At 63.5% G+C, this 16,904-nt stretch overlaps 1 long non-coding RNA gene across 1 annotated transcript in view; it reads left to right on the forward strand.

Annotated features, from left to right (window-relative positions):
* LOC118175899 overlaps window positions 1-16,904 on the forward strand; it is a 21,674-nt gene that overhangs the window by 765 nt on the left and 4,005 nt on the right. The window contains exon 2 of the long non-coding RNA XR_004755184.1: window positions 5,949-5,958. This is a non-coding gene — a long non-coding RNA (uncharacterized LOC118175899). The remainder of the gene's footprint in view (window positions 1-5,948; window positions 5,959-16,904) is intronic.

A 16,904-nucleotide genomic window follows, 5' to 3' on the forward strand; every position in this document is an offset into this window, starting at 1 on the left:
TCCGGCCGGCTGCCTGCTCCTCCTGCGCGGCGCGGCGGCCGAGTGAGCCGCGGCGGCGGGGCTCGGCGGAGCCGGGGGCAGCCCGAGCAGGGGAGGCGGGGAGTCGGCGCGGCTCCGAGCGCTACCCAGCGGCCGCGGCCGGGCGCGCACGGAGCCGCGGGGCGGGGGGGAAAGCGGGCGCGTCCCCTCCGGCCGCCCCCGGTTGGTGCGGAGCGGGTACCCCCCGCCCCCAAAATGTCCGGCCGAGCCCGCCGCCCCCGGCTGGGGCGGCAGCAGGAGCTGCCCCTCCGCAGGTTTCGCCTCGCCAGGCGCCTGGAGCCGCCCCCCTCCCCGCTGCCCCCCCTTCGACAGCGCTCACAGCATCTGCACCCAGCCCCCGTTTTGCAGGAAGGGGACAGAGTGCGGGCCCCGAGGCAGCACAAAAGCCGAACTCGCTGCCACAAAATTATCCACGCAAACGGTACAGGGTTCTGGAAAAAAATAGAAGCTCGAACCCCAGAGACGAGCCAACGGCACCTCCCAAATAACATACCACCTCTTCAGGCCCAATCCTGCAACTCCTCAAGCCCAGATCTCCCAGCAGGATCAGGCCTTGATCACACATCCTTCAAAAATGACTGCTTTATGTCAGTACAGTGCCTCGCATTTGGTGAGGAAGAGCAGCTCAGTCAGGGCTGCAACTGAGCGTTAACACCCAAGGACCCAAGCCGTTCACATAGAAGGAAACACCCACCCTGAATGCCGGATCAGCCTCCTGAGCACGGGCAGTACCTTTGAGCCAAGGGACCTATTGAGGATCAGGGTGAGAGCACGGGCAGATTAGTCTGAAGCCAGGCCCAGCACCAGAGGGTCAAATCAGGGCAGGGACAGGGGGAGCATTCTCACACGAGCCTTGTACAACTGCGTGTTGGTGCCTGGGCACCGGCATGCGTTTTCACTACGTGGTATAGGCTCACATGTAAATCATGCACAGGGCTCAGGGCGACAATGTTGCGTGTTTGGAGAGCTACTGCCAAATTTCCCATCGACCTCTCAAGGCAAGACTGAACAATAACCCAGCACTTGCCCACCCCAGCATTAATCAGCTCCGTGGCTGGCATTCTCAACCGAGACGACAGGGATCGATGTGCTGTGGGAGGCTGCAAGCCTGGCTCGCCCCTCGAGGAGGTGTTCCCCAGCGCGGGCTGGAACCAGCGGGGAGGAAGGCTGCCCTGCCAGGGGCGAGCGCAGCACCCCGCGGGGGGCTTGGAGCCCGGTGCCGCAGCACTAACACGTGCTGCGGCGGGGAGCAGCCGCGAGAGCGCTCAGCACGCTCCCAGCCCCCCGCAGGGTCAGGGCTTTGTTCCTGAAAGAACTGGAATTCCTGTCTCCAGGGCCATAAATTCAGCACCTGCCCCTGCTGCCAGTGCTGATTTATGGTTATTACCATTAATCTTGCCAAGGTGTGAGCCCTTTATTGCCTGCTCTCAGAGGTACCTGGCTCCCCACAGCCACCCGGGTGGACTGGAAGAGTTTGGATCTCGCAGCAACGCTCCCACCCAGCCCTGCCTGCTCCATGCCAGCTCTCCTCTGCCATGATTTCTCCGAGCAGGAGCAAGTTCCCGCACGCAGCCCCGTAGCTGTTTCCAGGGGTGGCTGGAAAAGCTGACACCTTCCCTGGGCAACGTTGGCACACCGCAGAGAGGGCGCCCAGCTCTGGCGGCACCCACGCTGCCCCAGTCCCCGTGACCCCGGCACAAACCAGGCGATATCTGTGCACCCCCACCCCATCTCTCCATCTGGCATCAGCTTTGCCCCAACCCTCCGGCAACACCCCGTGGCCTATCAAGCATCCCAGCTCCTGAGCTACGATGCAGGGCAGTGTCACTTGTCATTACGCTGAGGCTCGTGCACAGACCAGCTGCGAGCCGGCTGCACGACTCTCGCCTCTCCGAGAGGATTCTGGAAGGGGTGAAAAGGCGCAGGTCTCCAAGGGCACATGGGGGGGGGAAGTTTCTGAGCTCCCCTCCAGAAACCCCCTTTGCTGTCTCCCAGAGCAGGGGGCTCCAGCCCCCAACAGAAGCCGCACGGCCACCGGCTGCTGCTCGGGGCCTCAGCTAATGAGGGGTTTGCCCTGCGCAGCCCCGCAGGCAGCAGAAGGCAGCCTCAGGCCTATTTGTAGAGCTGAAAGCTGTTATTTTGCCTCCTGCTTGAAGAGGGCGCATCAAAGTCAAACCCAAAATACGTCGCTAGGCTTGAATTAAAAAACTCTTGTCTGAAACCAAGGCAAGTTCCAAAAAAAGATCAAGGCTGTTTGAAATGTAGAAGTCTTTGCTCAGATGTCAGGCGCTTTGGGGACCAAGAGTCAGCACTATCCAAAGGCTACAGGACAACAGCCAAGAGCTTCTTTCAGCCGTCCTCGGCACCCCTTGTCTTCCTCAGACGAGGCCCCAGCTCTCTCAGCACCGTCACAGCTCCCTGAGCAAGAAAGCAGCGTGCCACCTCCTGTCCCTGGCTGCCACGGGGACGCAGGGCCCCCAGAGCTCCAGGAAGGGGCTGGAAGCCCCCCAGCCCTCCCCTGCCATCCGAGGGGAGAGGCGGCAGATGTAACCACAGGCTGTCGGCACCGGCGCAGGGAAGAGAAATTGGATAATGGAGGCTCTGCAGTCTCGCAGATAGAGGTATAACAAGCTCCCACCGGCAGAAGCTGAAGCCAGACATACCCAGACTAGCAATAAGGCGCACGTTCCTAGCAGCCAGGATAACTGACTGGCTGCGGCGAGGCTCCCCCATACTTCTCCTTCGTAATTAAGATTGGAAGTTGCGTTTTGTTTTTCCATTTTTTTTTTTTCCCCCCCCCCCCCTCCAGAAGCATCTGCTCTCCTGGAGGGGTGAATTCAAGGTGGTTCCATAGACCACGAGCAGACTCTGCTCTGCGAGCTCCTCTCTTTAAAGCTGGGCTTCGGGCACTTCCCTGCTCCCCAGGAGAGCCCGGGCAGCGCGGGGCGAGGCAGCCACCGCACACCTCGGGCTGCGGGATGGTTTCCCAGCCCCCGGGCAGGGCTGCACGCCGCAGATGCTCTGCTCTCAGCAGGGCTGAAGCTGCCTCCCCATTGAAGGGCATCAAACGGGGCTCCACGCTGCCCCCGGATGCTGTGCAAAGGGCCTCCGAACCAGCTCGGAACAGAAACATCTTTAATATTTGATGACTTTAAAATAAAATACCAGGAGAAGGAATAGCAAGAGGAGCGAACGCCTTCTACCTGCCAGCTCCGCTCCCTTTCCCAGCTGGGAGCTCTCTCCCAGCATCAGCTGCTCGGGGCGTCTCAGCCCAATTAAGACCTTCCTTCAAACCCTCCATGAGCCTGAGCCGCATGTCCCCACACTCCGTGCAGGGACTGCAGAGCCGAGGGGCTCCTGAGCTGGCAGAGCAACGCAGGGACATCTTCCTGCCCCATTTCTGAGCAGGATCCTTCTCTCCCCGTGGCGAGCAGTGGTTTGGGAACGAGCCAGAAACTCCCCGGAGCAGGGAAACATCTCCCCAGCTCTGCTCCACCCTCACGCCATCAGTCCCCACCACGCCGGAGGTGTGAGAGGAGGCGGCGTTCATCCCCACAGCCGTCCTCCGCTGGGAAGCAGGCACAACCAGGAGCCTTCGCTCCAGCACAGAGCTTTTATCAGCTCCCCCCCGCAGCTCGGGGCAGGGCAGGGGGCAGCCACCAGCCCCTCTCCCCATGGGGGCTCAGCAGGACCCCAGCGCTGCGACAGGCAGGAGGCTCCTCGAGCCCCACAGCGGGGAAACGCTGCTCTGACAGCTCCAGACTCCTCAGCCCTTCTCCAGCCACGGAGAAATCCTCCTCTGGAGCAGCTACCGGGGAGCAGAAGCATTTCTAAACATGCCCGCGTTAAAGCAAACAGCCCAAACCGCAGCCCAGGGACCACGAGCCCCACAGCCCTCCCCTGTTATTAGGGCTAACGAGCACCCTGCATGCGGGCTTTGTGGGGCTGGCTCCCCACCCCGAAGTCACTGCTGAGGCTTGGACACGGCAACGGCTCCTCCGCCACCCCAAAGCTGAGCTGTGCTTTTCCTGCAGGCTGCAAGGAGCCGAGAGGAGCCCCCAGGATGGGTCTGGGGAAAGCTGGCTCCTCTTCGTGCAGGCAGGATGAAGGTGAAACGCGGCCCCACACCGCAGCCACCGGCACGGAAATGCCCGAGGGCCAGCACCGGGTTCCGCCGGCAGCCCCAGCCGCAAGGCTGACTTTTAAATCAAGAGATTAAAAATTTAAACTAAGGCTTTGGCTCATTTTAAATGGTTGCTTAACATTTAAAGGCCGCCTTCCTGAGTGCTTCTCAGTAATGGCAGCTGGGGACCGGCCGGGTTGGCTGGGAGCTGGATCCAAGGCTCTCACTTAATCGCCAGCAGCCACAAGTTGAGGTTTTTGAGGTGCTCACTGCCGAGCCTCGTGTGCTGGCAGCGCCGTGAGCTGCCTGGGTCTCAGCCCCTCCAGCTCCGTGCCCCCGGGCAGGGCACCCGCAGTAACCACGCTTCCAGCCCCCAGCTCCCCACGTGTCTGAAACTCAGAGGAGGGTTTTCTGATGGACACACCATACCCAAAAGCAAAGCACTTGGTAGGACGCCAGCTCCCTTTTCAGGAGCACAAATCAAAGCCACCCAAGCTCCCTGCAGCACCCCTTGGCCTCGGAACTGCCGCACCGAGGTGTGCGCAGAGCCACGCAGACCCACCTCGGCCCTGGGCACTCCAATTCACAGCAGCAGCACAAAGAGAGAAACAAGAGGCAAAACCCCTCTTACCAGTCCTCACCGGGCTCCACACAGAGCTCAGCCTCCTCCTGCTCCTTCCCAGGCTTCTGGTCCCAGCCTTGCAGGCACCTCCAAGCCCCCCCTGGCTCAGACTTAATAGGTCTGCCTTCAGCGGGGCGATGTAACGCACCTGTGTGCTCAGCCCCTCGGCATCCCCCTGTGCCAGCCTCCTGCCCTGGCTGACACGGAGGGGAGGGGAAGCCCTGTCCCCTCGCTGACAGGGTCACAGGCCACAGCAAAGGACGGGGACCTCGCTGGGCGCCGCCGTGCCTCGTGCAGGATCAGGCCCCCGACTAGAACAAGGGCGGGGGGCTGCTGGCTCCTTCCACTACATGCCCATGGCGGGCTGTTTTGGTCCCTGATATGCTGTAATTTGAAAACGACAGAGGAATGCCCAGAGTGGGGGGCTGCTCCCCATGGCCATCGGGTCCAGCCCCACGTGTCCTCGTGTGCCGTGACACTCAGCGGGGCTCGCTCGCCTGCTCACCACGCCATGTGGGTCACGCTGCTGGCTCTCCACATGCTGCTGCTGCAGGAACCATCTCCTCCAGCGAGGCCACGTCCACCCTTCCCCCATGTGCCCCCCACACCCCAGGTTCCCCCACCTCACCGTGCCTGCCCAGCTCAGCCCCAGCCTCGGTGCTCCAGCCCGGCGCGGTGCGGGGGCTCTCCATCACCTGGTGGGTGCTTTCCCAGCACAGGGCACTTCAGGTGCTGTACTGATTTCCAGCACTACAGCATTAGGTCATAAATAATGGATAATAATAGTAGAAATAGTAAATAATATATTTACAGGCTTGCATAGTGAATAATGCTGAGCATGAATCGCCGTGCCTGGTGTGGCTGGCTGCCGCAGCGCTGCTGAACCGGCAAAGGGGACTGGGCACAAGTGGGGAGCTGGGGAGGGGAGCACACTGCTTTGCGGGGCTCCCAGAGCCTCCCCACCCCAAATACCAGCCATTCCTTACCCCTGCCCGTGTGCCCGCAAAGCCCCAGGGGCATTTAAGGGAGATGCAATTACCGGCTCCTCAATCAATCCTGTTAACAGCAGCAAAACCTCAAAGTGAATTACTCCGCGCGCACTGGCAAAAAGTCAGGTTGGGATCAGGACCCCGGGGGAACCCGGGCATGGGGGGCTCTGCGCAGCCCCCTCCCCGTGCCCAGCACCCAGCAGGATGGCTGTGGGCTCTGCGCCCCTCCGGCTCTCCCCTCTGCCGGGTTTTGGGCAGGGGGGTGCACCCCGAGCCATCGCCACGTTCCCCCCGGGGCCGGGCGCAGAGATGTGCTCAGACATGTGGGAAATGGATCGTGGCCGGTTCCTGCCGAGTAATTCCGCTCAATAAGAGCCTGTCGATGCGATCTGCTGCCAATTGTCACCCCGCGCAGCGAGCAGCCGAGGAGGGGCAGGCGGGGGGGGGACGGACAGGCTGCGCACCGACTGCTGACTCATTAAAAATGAGCCAAGGAAATGGAGACAGCTCCGGGCTGGAGCAGGCGAGGCAGGGATGTGCTGCGAGGGCTGCCAGTGGGGAGCCATGGGGCTGCTTCTGCCCCCAGCACCCCCTGGTTACCCGGGGGCTCACCGCCTGCAGCCCCCAGGAGCCAGCTCTGGTCCCAGATCCACCAAAATGTTTCTTTCCACCCCAAACAGCCTCACGAAAGGCAGGCGGAGAGCCCGGCACGCACCCAATCCTCTCCCTGGAGGCAGAGGTTGACCTAGGGCCACCCCCCTGCCCCCTGCCTCAGTTTCCCCATGCGCGGGGCCGGCCAGCACCAGCAGCTGGCGGCGCTCAGCCGGGTGACCTGGGGCATCCGCGGGGACGGGGGCTGCAGCCCAGCCCTGCCCCGTGTCCCCAGCGGCCTGGCGAGGTGGGGACAGGCTCAGGGCCACGTGGAGCCCATCGCGAGCAGCTTGTGCAGCCGTGCCGGCCCCGGCAGCGAGGCGGGGGAGCGATCCGTCTTCCTGACTGCCGGATAAAACGGCTACATTTCAGATAATTCCAGATAGTAAATTTTTTGAGTCCCTATAAGCTAAAATCAATATTGGCACAACTGTGCGTCATTAAAAACTAAATGAACATGACAAAGCCAAACTGCTGCCTATTAAACAAATGAGTTTTCTATCCACACAGGCACAGCGGGTTATTAAATTCTTTATTACAGGAGCGTTGCTTTTTATAAAAGGGGGTGGGAAGATGTCGCCCCGCGCGGTGCACGGCGGAGCCGGCGTGTGCCTGCCCTTCCCGTGACTCCCGGGGCTGAGCGCCAGCCCCAGGGCCGTGCTGCCGAGGGGCTCCGCAGGCGTCAGGATGCGGCCAGGGCTCCGGGCTGCAGGGGGCAGGGGGATTCATCCAGGACTTTGTGCAGCTGCAATGCAACGGCAGCACAGCGGCAATGCGATGGCGACGCAGCAGCTGCGCTCCCGTGCTCTTGAAATCTGGTGGCCTGCACAGAAAGGAGGCTGCGCCGGGCTTCTTCAGGCCAAATTTCGGGAGTCCCGGGGCCGTGTCCTCCATCCTCTCCATGGAGCAGGAAGATCAGGCTCTGCCTTTCACCCTCATCTGCCGCCTGGGTGCCGCAGGTGCCCCCCTCACCGGGCACACGCCGGCAGCCCCTGCGTAACGATTCCAGTGTCCTGATTGTGTCCAAGCTCTCACTGCACACCGGGAGGTATAAATATTCATAGGTGCCGGATGAGTGCCGGGGAGGAGAGGGCTGGGAGGAGAGCAGAGGGGGGAAGGGATCGGGCTGCCCATCTCTAGCAGCCCCCCCGTGCCCCCCGCTCCTCGCTGCAGCTGGCAGGAGCAGCGGGCTGGGGGCTGAGCCGCGAAATGCTGGGAAAGGGAAAGGGAAAGGTCAGCGTGCTCAGCCAGGGGAAGGAGAGCGCTGCCGGGCAGCGGCTGCCCGAGTGGCTCCGACAAGTGCCAGCAGCTCGGGGACGCCGGGGAGGGTCTGTCACCACCACGGCTCCCCCCGCAGCGAGGAGCGATGGCGCTGGGCCAGCACCCTGCGAACAAGGCCAGCGGGATGTGTCGAGCCTCGCGCCGACTTTTGCAGGGCTTGCACAGCGTGCCTGATTCCCGGTGACACAGGGGGACCTGCACCAGCCCCCCGGCCATGCCCGCCCCAGGGACAGCCACCGATCCCGTGTGCTGTCTGCACGGATAATGGGGACCTTTGCAGCTGCGCATTCGTTTGTAAAGAGGTTTGCTGGGTTTTCTTGCAGATAAATGCAGGACAGGGCTGAGCCCTGTGTCCCTCTCCTGTCCCGGGTGGGGGACACAACCTGGCGTGTTCCAAAGACTGGGGACCGGCCGCTCTGCAGGCGTGTCCCCATCCCAATTCCTGCCAGCCAGGCTCCCCTCCTCGCTCCTGGAGTTTGACAGTGATGCACTGTGTCAACGTGGAGATTCAGTGCCTTCCCCAATCTGCCTGCTGCCCATTACCCGAGAGCTGCTGCGGTGATTGATGCTGGCGAGCCTCAGGCGAGAGCATCCCCATCCCTCCCGCACACACCCACAGCATCTCCACGGCACGCCGCCGCCCGCAGCTCCCGCTCGGACCTCGGACACCGGGGGTCTCCGGGGGGCTGCGGGGACTCTGCGGAGCCTGCACCCTGCAGCACCGGCACTGGGTGAGAGCCATTGTCCCACCGGGATGGTGACGGGGGGGCAGGCTCCTGCCTCTAATACGTGGGCATCAGCAGAGCGCGAGGTTCACCTCTGCGAGGAGACAAAAGCGGCTCCGAACGGAAAGCCGCGGCCCCCCGCGGAGGGGGCTGCGGGGGCCCCGCCGTGGCCGCCGTCCTGATTGATGCTTTGACAGCGTGATGGATGGCGGCGGCGGAGCCCCTGCCACCGCGGCACATGCGCCGCATCCGTTATCTGGCACGGCTGCAGGGGGGGGGAGCTGGAAATCAGCCGCACGGCCCTGGGTTCCCTGACCCCATCCCGGTGCGGCCGGGGAGTCCATCACGCCGCCGTCGTGCGGGGAGGCTGCGAGGGGTGGGAGCTGCTGCGGGAAGTTTTATGGGGCCTGAATCAATCAGTGGGAATCCCATAAAAGTCGTTGGGTATAAATGGGCTCCTCGGATAGGTTTTGACATCCAATTGTCTTTTCTATTTCAGATGTCATAAAGCTATGCACACCCGTATAGAGAGAGAGAGCGAGGGCGCACGCTCAGAAATATGGATGTGCAGACACATGCACGGCACGTCCCGGCACACGTGCACGCAGATGTGGCACACGGGGAGGCTCCGTGCACACACAGGTTGCTCACACACACGCACACGGGGCAGATCTGTGCCCCCCAGGCTCACACGGGGCCGTGCAGCCTCCGCTGCCAGCACCAGCCTCCGGGCAGAGCCTGTGCTCCTGCCTGGGAGCGGGGGACCCGTTTGCCTGCCATTAACCCAAGGCAGAAGCAAGGCAATGGGTGACTGGGGATCGATTTGCGGAGCTGTTTAAAAACCTCATTTAAAGGGAAAAACGAAACCTCCAGCAGGCAAGTGGTGCCAGGATGTGCTGCCGCCGCGCCCCAGCCCCTCCTCAAACAGCACGATCAAAACAGCCGAGAGCGAGCGTGCGAGGAGGCTCCCCCTCCTCAAAGCCATCACTTCTCCCCGCAGAGAAATCGCAGCCACAGCCTTAGCCACGAACTTCGATGAGCGAGCGGGTCGTACATCATTTCTGCGCAAATCGTCTGCCGAGCTCGGCTACGTGAGCATCAGGGCCTGGGGATGGAGAGCGGCTCGTGCGCCTAAATACAAAGAGGGGAAATTTACACAGCCGAGGGAGAGCAGAGGAGAGAAATGTAAACTCGGAGCGGCGGGGGAGAGCAATTCCCTGACACGGCACCAAGGAGGCAGGCGGACCACAGCACGTGGCTCCCCGCCTGCCCAAGGACGGCTTGGTGCGAATAAATGCTTTTATTTGGCCCATGATTAATTGTCCCCAAAAGCAACACGGCCTCCTCACTGCACCGGGAGCAAAGCATGGAGCTGAGGCACCAGGACACCCTTCCTTCCTCTCTGCATTCAGCTCAGCCACCTCCAAGAGCCAGGACAGGCTTCGGCCACCGGCAGAGGGGGGAGCGATCACCCTGTGCCACCAAGGCCTGGCCGGGGGCGCACGGCTGGGATTGCACAGCCTCCCCCCGGCAAGCAGACAGCCCTGGGTGGGACGGGGAGCCCGCAGAGCTGGCACGAAGCAGACAGAGGTGCCAAGGCTGGGGCGAGCAGCAGCACCCATCGCACATCCCACGGCACCGGGGGTGCTCCGCGGGGGCTGCGCCGGTGCCAGCCGTGCCTGGGCTCCTGCCCCAGAGCTGCAGGGGAAGGTGACTCCTTGGGAGACGGCTCTCGCCGCATCGCCGAGCCGCTTCTGGATAAACAATTACCGCCTATTTAGCTCTGCCCATATGGCGCTGGGGAACAGGTGTGCAGGTAATGAAATACCCAGCTCCGGCGAAGCTGGCTCATATTTCCTCCTCGTGCCTTCGCTTGGGCTGCAGCCCGCTCGCAAATGAGAGCTAAAGAAAGATGGAAGGACCGGGAGGGATGGAGGCGGGGGGCTCGCTTGGTGTGGCGTGGTGCCACCCCCACCGGGCTCTGCAAGGCGTCGCAGTGTGGCCCTGACATGGGATGGCACTGGGGGGGGCAGGGGGTCCCCTGCACATCTCAGTCACATCCTTCCACAAGCCGGCATCCTCGGGGCCCTCGCAACCCAGGACCCCCACCCCGCTGTCTACACGAGCGCTCTCCCCGCCAGTAACTCACGGCTGAGCCACTGCCTTGCTTCAAAAGCCATCTAATCTCCGCGCACAGCCGCGGAGAGGGGGATTTATCACCTCCCCCGGTGCCGTATCCTCTGTGCGGATAAGATAGTTTATGCAAACAGACGCCAGGCTGTGTCGCTTCCTTATTTCTCTCTCCTCGACTCGCAGCTCATCATCGGTTACGGCAGTGACCAGTCACCTAAATCACCCGGCTGCACTCCCGCTCCCGGCTCTGATTGATGCTGGCGTTTGTCCTCTCTCCAGATGGGTGCCCAGCCCGCTGGGCTCTGCTGGGGGCCTGGGGAGGGGGCACGGGGACACTGTGGGGCTCAGTGGTGGCACCCAGCCCGCTTGTGCACGGGCACCTGGAAGCACCAGGGTCGTGCTCATGAGATGCCAGCATCTGAACACCCGACGGCTCCTGCTGACAGTGCCCCTGACGATTAGCAGGGACGTTCTTGCTGCTCCCTCCCTGCCTCGGCAGGGGACGGGCCCTCCTTCCAGCACTGCTTGTCCCCCTGAAGGTGACCGGCTGTCACCGCTCAGCCACCTGTGCAAGGTTCACATTCGCTCCATCAGTGACCGAGCTGCCAGCGCCTGCTGGCACAGGAGCACGTCCCCCAGAACCCATGCGGGGGCTCATACGGGGTCTGCTCCATGCAACGCCGCGTGCCCCCTCCCAGCAGGACCAGTGGGAGCGGGGCTGTGCCGGGATGTCATTGCCCTGGCTCGGTCCCGGGCGCTGGTGGCTTGCAGCCAAAGGAGGCTGGAGGGGAACAAAGCGAGTCGCCTCGCAGCATATGCAAGCCGGCAGCGAGCGGTCCCCAGGCAGCGCAGCGAGCAGCCGGGCGTGCGCAGGGAGCTGGCTGCCAGAGCCCGCGGCCCCTGCCAGCAGCCTGCCCGTGTTGACACGCTCTCGACCCCTGCCAGGTTCTGTCACTGCCAGCTGCACGAGGGAGAGGGACGGGCGCTGATCCACGGCTCCCTGCGATGGTACAGGGTGGAAGAAGTGGTGCCCATCACCGCTGTGACTCCCCAAGGGAAGAACGGAGCCATCCAAGCCCCCGTCTGTGCCCCTCATCCCCTGCGCCATGCAGAAGTGACCCCAACCTGGCCGTGGGGACACAGGTTGCTGGGTGCTGGTGACACAGACTGCCTGAAATGCACAGTCCCTTGCACGAGGTCTGGCGCTGAGCAATGTGACGTTAAACCCCAACCTCTCTGGGGCTGGACTGGTCACCACGCACCGCAGGATCGGCATCCATGGGCACCGCAGTGTGCAGGGCCCTGCTGAGCAGGATCAGGCCCTGAGCCACTTTCAGCTGCCTGCAGTTCAGCCGAGCAAAGGGGGGTTTGCAGCAAGCACCGGCCTCCCGCTGAATCCATTTGCACCTCCCTAGCGAGGCTGCCCCGGCCCCGCCAGCCCAGGCGAGGTGCGAATGAATCCCTCACGCTCCCCATGCGGTCCCCGTGCTGATCATGCTGTCCCTGCGTTGCCCCTGCTCTGCCCACATTTCCCTGGCCACCAGTTTCCCCCAGGTCCCCACCCTGGGGTGCTCCTGTCCCCTGCAGTCCCCTGTGCAGTCCCCAGTGTCCCATGGGGCACCTCGGGACACCCCATGCCTCCCGCCGCTGGCACGCAGGACTGCGCTTGGCACAGCTCTCCAGTGCATACCAGTAACAAGCTTCTGTTAAATAATTGAATTCCTCAAATCGTTCCCTTTTCCCTTCGGTTTCGGTGCACATTTGTCATCATTCCATTAGGCAGACGCTTTGCTCTCACTTCATTTATTCATAAGCATCGCCGTGGCTCAGGCAGCGGCGCTGACAGCGGCACCGAGCCGATCACTGGCACGGGACGCGCTGTGCCCCGCGCCCCCTGCCCGCACGGCGGCACCGGGACGGTGCTGGCACGGGGTGGCAGGGAGGATGGGTGCACCTGGGGGCCACCGCCTGTCACCCCGGCTCATTGCTCGCTCCCTGTGCTGGGGACAGTTGGGGACACACGTGCTCTGCACACGCTGCACCCCCAGCAGCGGATCTGGGTCTGCCTGCAGCGGGGGGGCCCATTCAGCAGCCGCACACCGCCCACGGCCGTGTCACCGTAAGTGATTCCTGTATCAACAACGCAGTTACAAAGGAAAGCAAATAAGCCAATTACGGGAAAATATCCTGTCACCCGTCCGGCTCCCCGCGAGCGGGGCGGGAGGGATGCGTGCCGCCGCACCGGTGCAGCGCAGCCCAATTACGCACCCGTTGTGACAGCGCGTGGCAGCAGATGAAAGGACCCCACATCCTGCATCCTGCCTCCGCGCACCCAGGGTCCCCTTCCCGTTGCTTTGAGATGAACCCCAAGGCACGGGGTGCAGGCGCCCATCACCCTGCCCCTGGGCTGGGAGCGCTGAAGGGCGCAGGAGAGGAGCTGCTTCGCCCCGTGGGCTGCAGCCATCCACAGTTCTCTTCTTTCATGCCACGTACGGGAGGAGGCCCAGGGGAGAAATGAAAGATAAAAAATTGGACACTGGCGGGAGGGCACGGGGCTTCCCCCGTGCATGCAGAGCAGATCCATTACCATAATAGCCAGGCACTTAATAGCCGCTCCCTGCTTGCGCTAATTGAAATGGATAGCCCTCAGATAGCCCTGCTCCCGGCCGGCACCGGGCTGCGGCCGCTGGCACATCCCCAGCCCCGCTCACGGAGCTGCCAGGGGCGCTGCCGAGGTGCCAGGAGCCGTGGCGGATGAGCAAAGGTCCGTGGAGAAAGGCAGCCCCTTTGTGCTGAATGTCACCAGTGTCACTGCAGAGCCAGGAGAGCAGAGCCACGCAGTGCTGTGGGCACGTGCCCGTCTCGCGGTGACCCGCAGGGAGGTGTGTGCTGGTCGAGGCAGCTATAAGGGGCCAGCAAACTCACACACCCAGCCCTGTGCTCTTCTCGGGGTGCCCATGGGGGTGAGCGCCCTTCAGGGTGCTGAGCTCAGCCCCCTGTGTCCATCCAGGCCGTGCCTGGCAGGGCTGCGAGGGGCTGGAGGGGACGCGGCTCTGGGCACAGGTCTGGCACGCGCTCACAGGAGCGCTGCTCATCTAATTGCACTCATTAGCCCATAATTGTGCAATTATTTGAGGACGTGATGCCATGTGTTCCTGCAGGGGAAGAGGACAAGGGGAAAGGTGGATACAGCCAGCACGTCCCAGGGGGAACACAGGTGAATGATGGAGGGGCTGCGGGCTTTGCCCCCCATGCGCCCAAGGGGGTGCTCCCCAGCAGCTGTATTCAGGGTGAGGAGACCCCCGTGTCCCCCCCCTCCGCCATGCCACTGTGGGGCAGAAATCCTGCTCTGGCATAGACGGCGTGGGTCTGATCACGTCCTGCTGGCTGGGTGCCACTGAGACCCCCTGTGACACCCCGTGCCAGGGGACAGGGCTTTGCTCCAAGTCCTGCGGGTGTGGGTGCGCAGCACCTCCAAGCACCCCCCGCTCTGCTGGGGGAGGCGGCACTGGGAAGAGGAGCTGGAAACTGGGGAAAGGAACAGGCAGTCAGGGCTGCCCGGCTGAGCTGTACGAGGAGGATTCGTTTCGCTCCACCCATTTTTCCACGAAATGGCAGCAAACCTCCGCACGAAGCTCCACTTCCGAGCGGCAGCGGGGGCGGCTGTGCTGGCAGACGCCCGGCGCCGTGCTCGGGCCGTGCCGGTCCCTGCTCGCTCCTCCTCTGGCAATGCTGCCTGCGCTCTGCTGTGCCCCCAGCCCGGCTGGATGCATCACCACCTTCCCTGGCATCAGCGGGTTGGGCACAAGGACGAGCTCCAGCTGTAACAGCGACTTGCAGCAGTGAGGAGCCGCTGGGGTGGGGGGGCTGCGGTGCCCGGTGGTCCCCTTCGTGCTGGAGCCCCGTGCACGCAGCAGGACCAGGCTGAGCTTTCTGCAGGAGCTTTGCCACGAGCAGAGGCACCTCGGGACGCCTGCACCCCCGCGGCCCCCAGCCCAGGGGAGAGGCTGCTTCCTGGCCCTGGGACCCGCCGGTGCTGGCTGGCGGCCCGGAGCTGGCGGGGAGGCAGCGGCAGGGATGGAGACAAGCCCTGAGAGGCTGCGCTGGCGGCTCGCGGCACGGAGACGTCGCTCCAGAGGCATGCGCTTGTGCTGGAGCAAGCCGAGGGCCTGCAGCCAGCTGGCCGCCTCCGAGCCCGAGCTGTGCCTGTGCTCGCACAGCGGTGGCCAAGTGAACCCCGGGCTAAGAGCAGCCGGGGCTGTGGGACCGTGCTGGGCCGCAAAGCCATCGGATTCCCCGATCAAACCCTGCAGCACCCAGGGTGTCCTCACCCCACAGGGCTCCGTGGGGCCCCCTCCAGTGCTCCCCAACCCTACGGAGGAGCCATCGGCCTGGATTTCCAACATTTCCCCGCATCCCCAGCACCCACGCTGCCGGAGGAAGGAGCAGGGCTGGTCCCGCTGCGGGCAGCATCGGCCGCGCGCGTCCGCACGAGGGGCCGGCACCGCCTGGCAGCGCCGAGGCTGCGTCAGCACGGGCAGCAAAAGCCCCGGCACGGCGAAGGGCTGACAAGTGTATGGTGGCTCCAGCGGGAAGGAGCGGGCGGGAGGGAAATAAAAGCAAATGACATCACTTGCTGGCACGGGAGAGCTCGCCGAGAGCTATTTCTGGCAGGACCTGGCCCGGGCTGCCTGGGTAAACGCTTGCAGATGTTGCTGCGTGCGCCTGGCGCGGGGCTCCCCGCTCCTCCCCGTGGGCACCCGGCCCGGGGCAGGACCCTGAGGCTGCTGCCCGATGCCAGGATCCGGCCGGGGGTGCCGGGGGTCCCGGCACGGCCCCTCGGGTGCCGCATCCCTGCACGCTGGGGCAGCTGCGTGGGGGTGCCCGGCTGGTGGCCGGGACCTGGTGGCACCTCAAGGTGAGTGGCAAGGGCAAGGAGAGAGAAACCTGGCAGTTGCCATGGTTACCAGCAGAGCATCCACCGGCGCTGGCTCGGAGCACATGTGAAGCCCATCCTTTGCTGCCGGGGTGGTTTTGTAGGGGGAAGGAAGGGCCGGGGGGGCTCCGAGTGGCCCCGGTCACCACGGCTGGTGGTGCTGGGGAAACTGAGGCACGGCCCTGCCCTGCTGTCCCCACCATCAGTGCCAGCAGGAGCCTGGATGCCCTTTGCTGCACAAGGGGGCACTGATCCAGCCCTCATCCCTTTGAGGGAAGGCGTGACACCCCGGATTTGCAGGGCGAGCTCGTTCTGATGTTTATTTTCACAGGGCACAGCCTGGGGAGGAAGGCACCAGCCTGGCCAGGCTGCCAGGTGCCGTGGGTACCTGCCACCCCCCAAAATCTGTGGCTGCTCAGCCTCCTCAGACAGGTCCGAGCCCTTTGGCAGAGACCTGGGCTCGGCTCTGGCTGTCGAGTGCTGGAGCCCAGCTCAGCGCCGCCCGGTCTGATCCCGGCTCCCCGCCGGCCGCAGCATTAAACCAACAGCAAAAAAGCAGCTCAGGGTGGAACGAAGTCAAGCTAGAGACGTGGCAGCTGCTCCTCCTCTCTCCCTCTTCTGGTTTGCTCCACAGGGTGCAATGCTGGCGGGTCCCTGTCCCTGCTGCCACCCGTGTCCCCGTGTGGCACGGGGTGACAGGCACGGCGCTGGCAGGTGGCATTTACTGGCTGCCCCCGGCCGCGGCAGGGAACTCGGCACCGCCGCGGCAGGCGGGGGGTGTCCCCCTCGCTCGCTGCAGCCAGATGTTCCTCTGCTGAATTATTTGATGGAAAAACAGGGAAGGGAGCACGAGATCCGCCAGCAACATCTTGCTTTAATAATGAAATTAAAAAAAAAAAAAAAAGGAAACACTGCTGGAGGAAGGAGATGCGCCCAAGTTTATCCCCCTCCTGTGCAGAAATGTGCTCCGTTTGAGGAGGATCTGCAATAGCCACAGCGATGCTGGGCTGATTTTTTTCCCCAAAATGTTACATCGAACCCTGCTTCCAGTGTTCCTGCCCTCGCTGGCACCTGAGCACCCAGGGGACGTCAGTCCCCATGGGGACACGGACCCCTCTTAGCCCTGCCAGCCCCCAAACACCTGGGGCAGCTTGGGGAAGGCAGAAAGCCCTAAAATTAGGACAGGGAAAGGACGGGGGCTTCGCCCATGGGTCTTGGTGCTCGCAGCCACCTCCCTCCCTCCACTCAGCCGGCTGCCAGCAGGCTGTGGGGGACGGATGGGGAGAGAAGCTATTAATAACACAGGCGGCTGGCTCCAGCCCCAGGGCTGTGGGAGGGCTCCCTGTCCCATCCTGTCCTGTCTGGTCCCAACCCATCCCAACCCAACCCATCCTATCCCCATCCC

Source organism: Oxyura jamaicensis, chromosome 18, assembly GCF_011077185.1.
Source record: "Oxyura jamaicensis isolate SHBP4307 breed ruddy duck chromosome 18, BPBGC_Ojam_1.0, whole genome shotgun sequence".
Lineage (NCBI taxonomy): Eukaryota > Metazoa > Chordata > Aves > Anseriformes > Anatidae > Oxyura > Oxyura jamaicensis.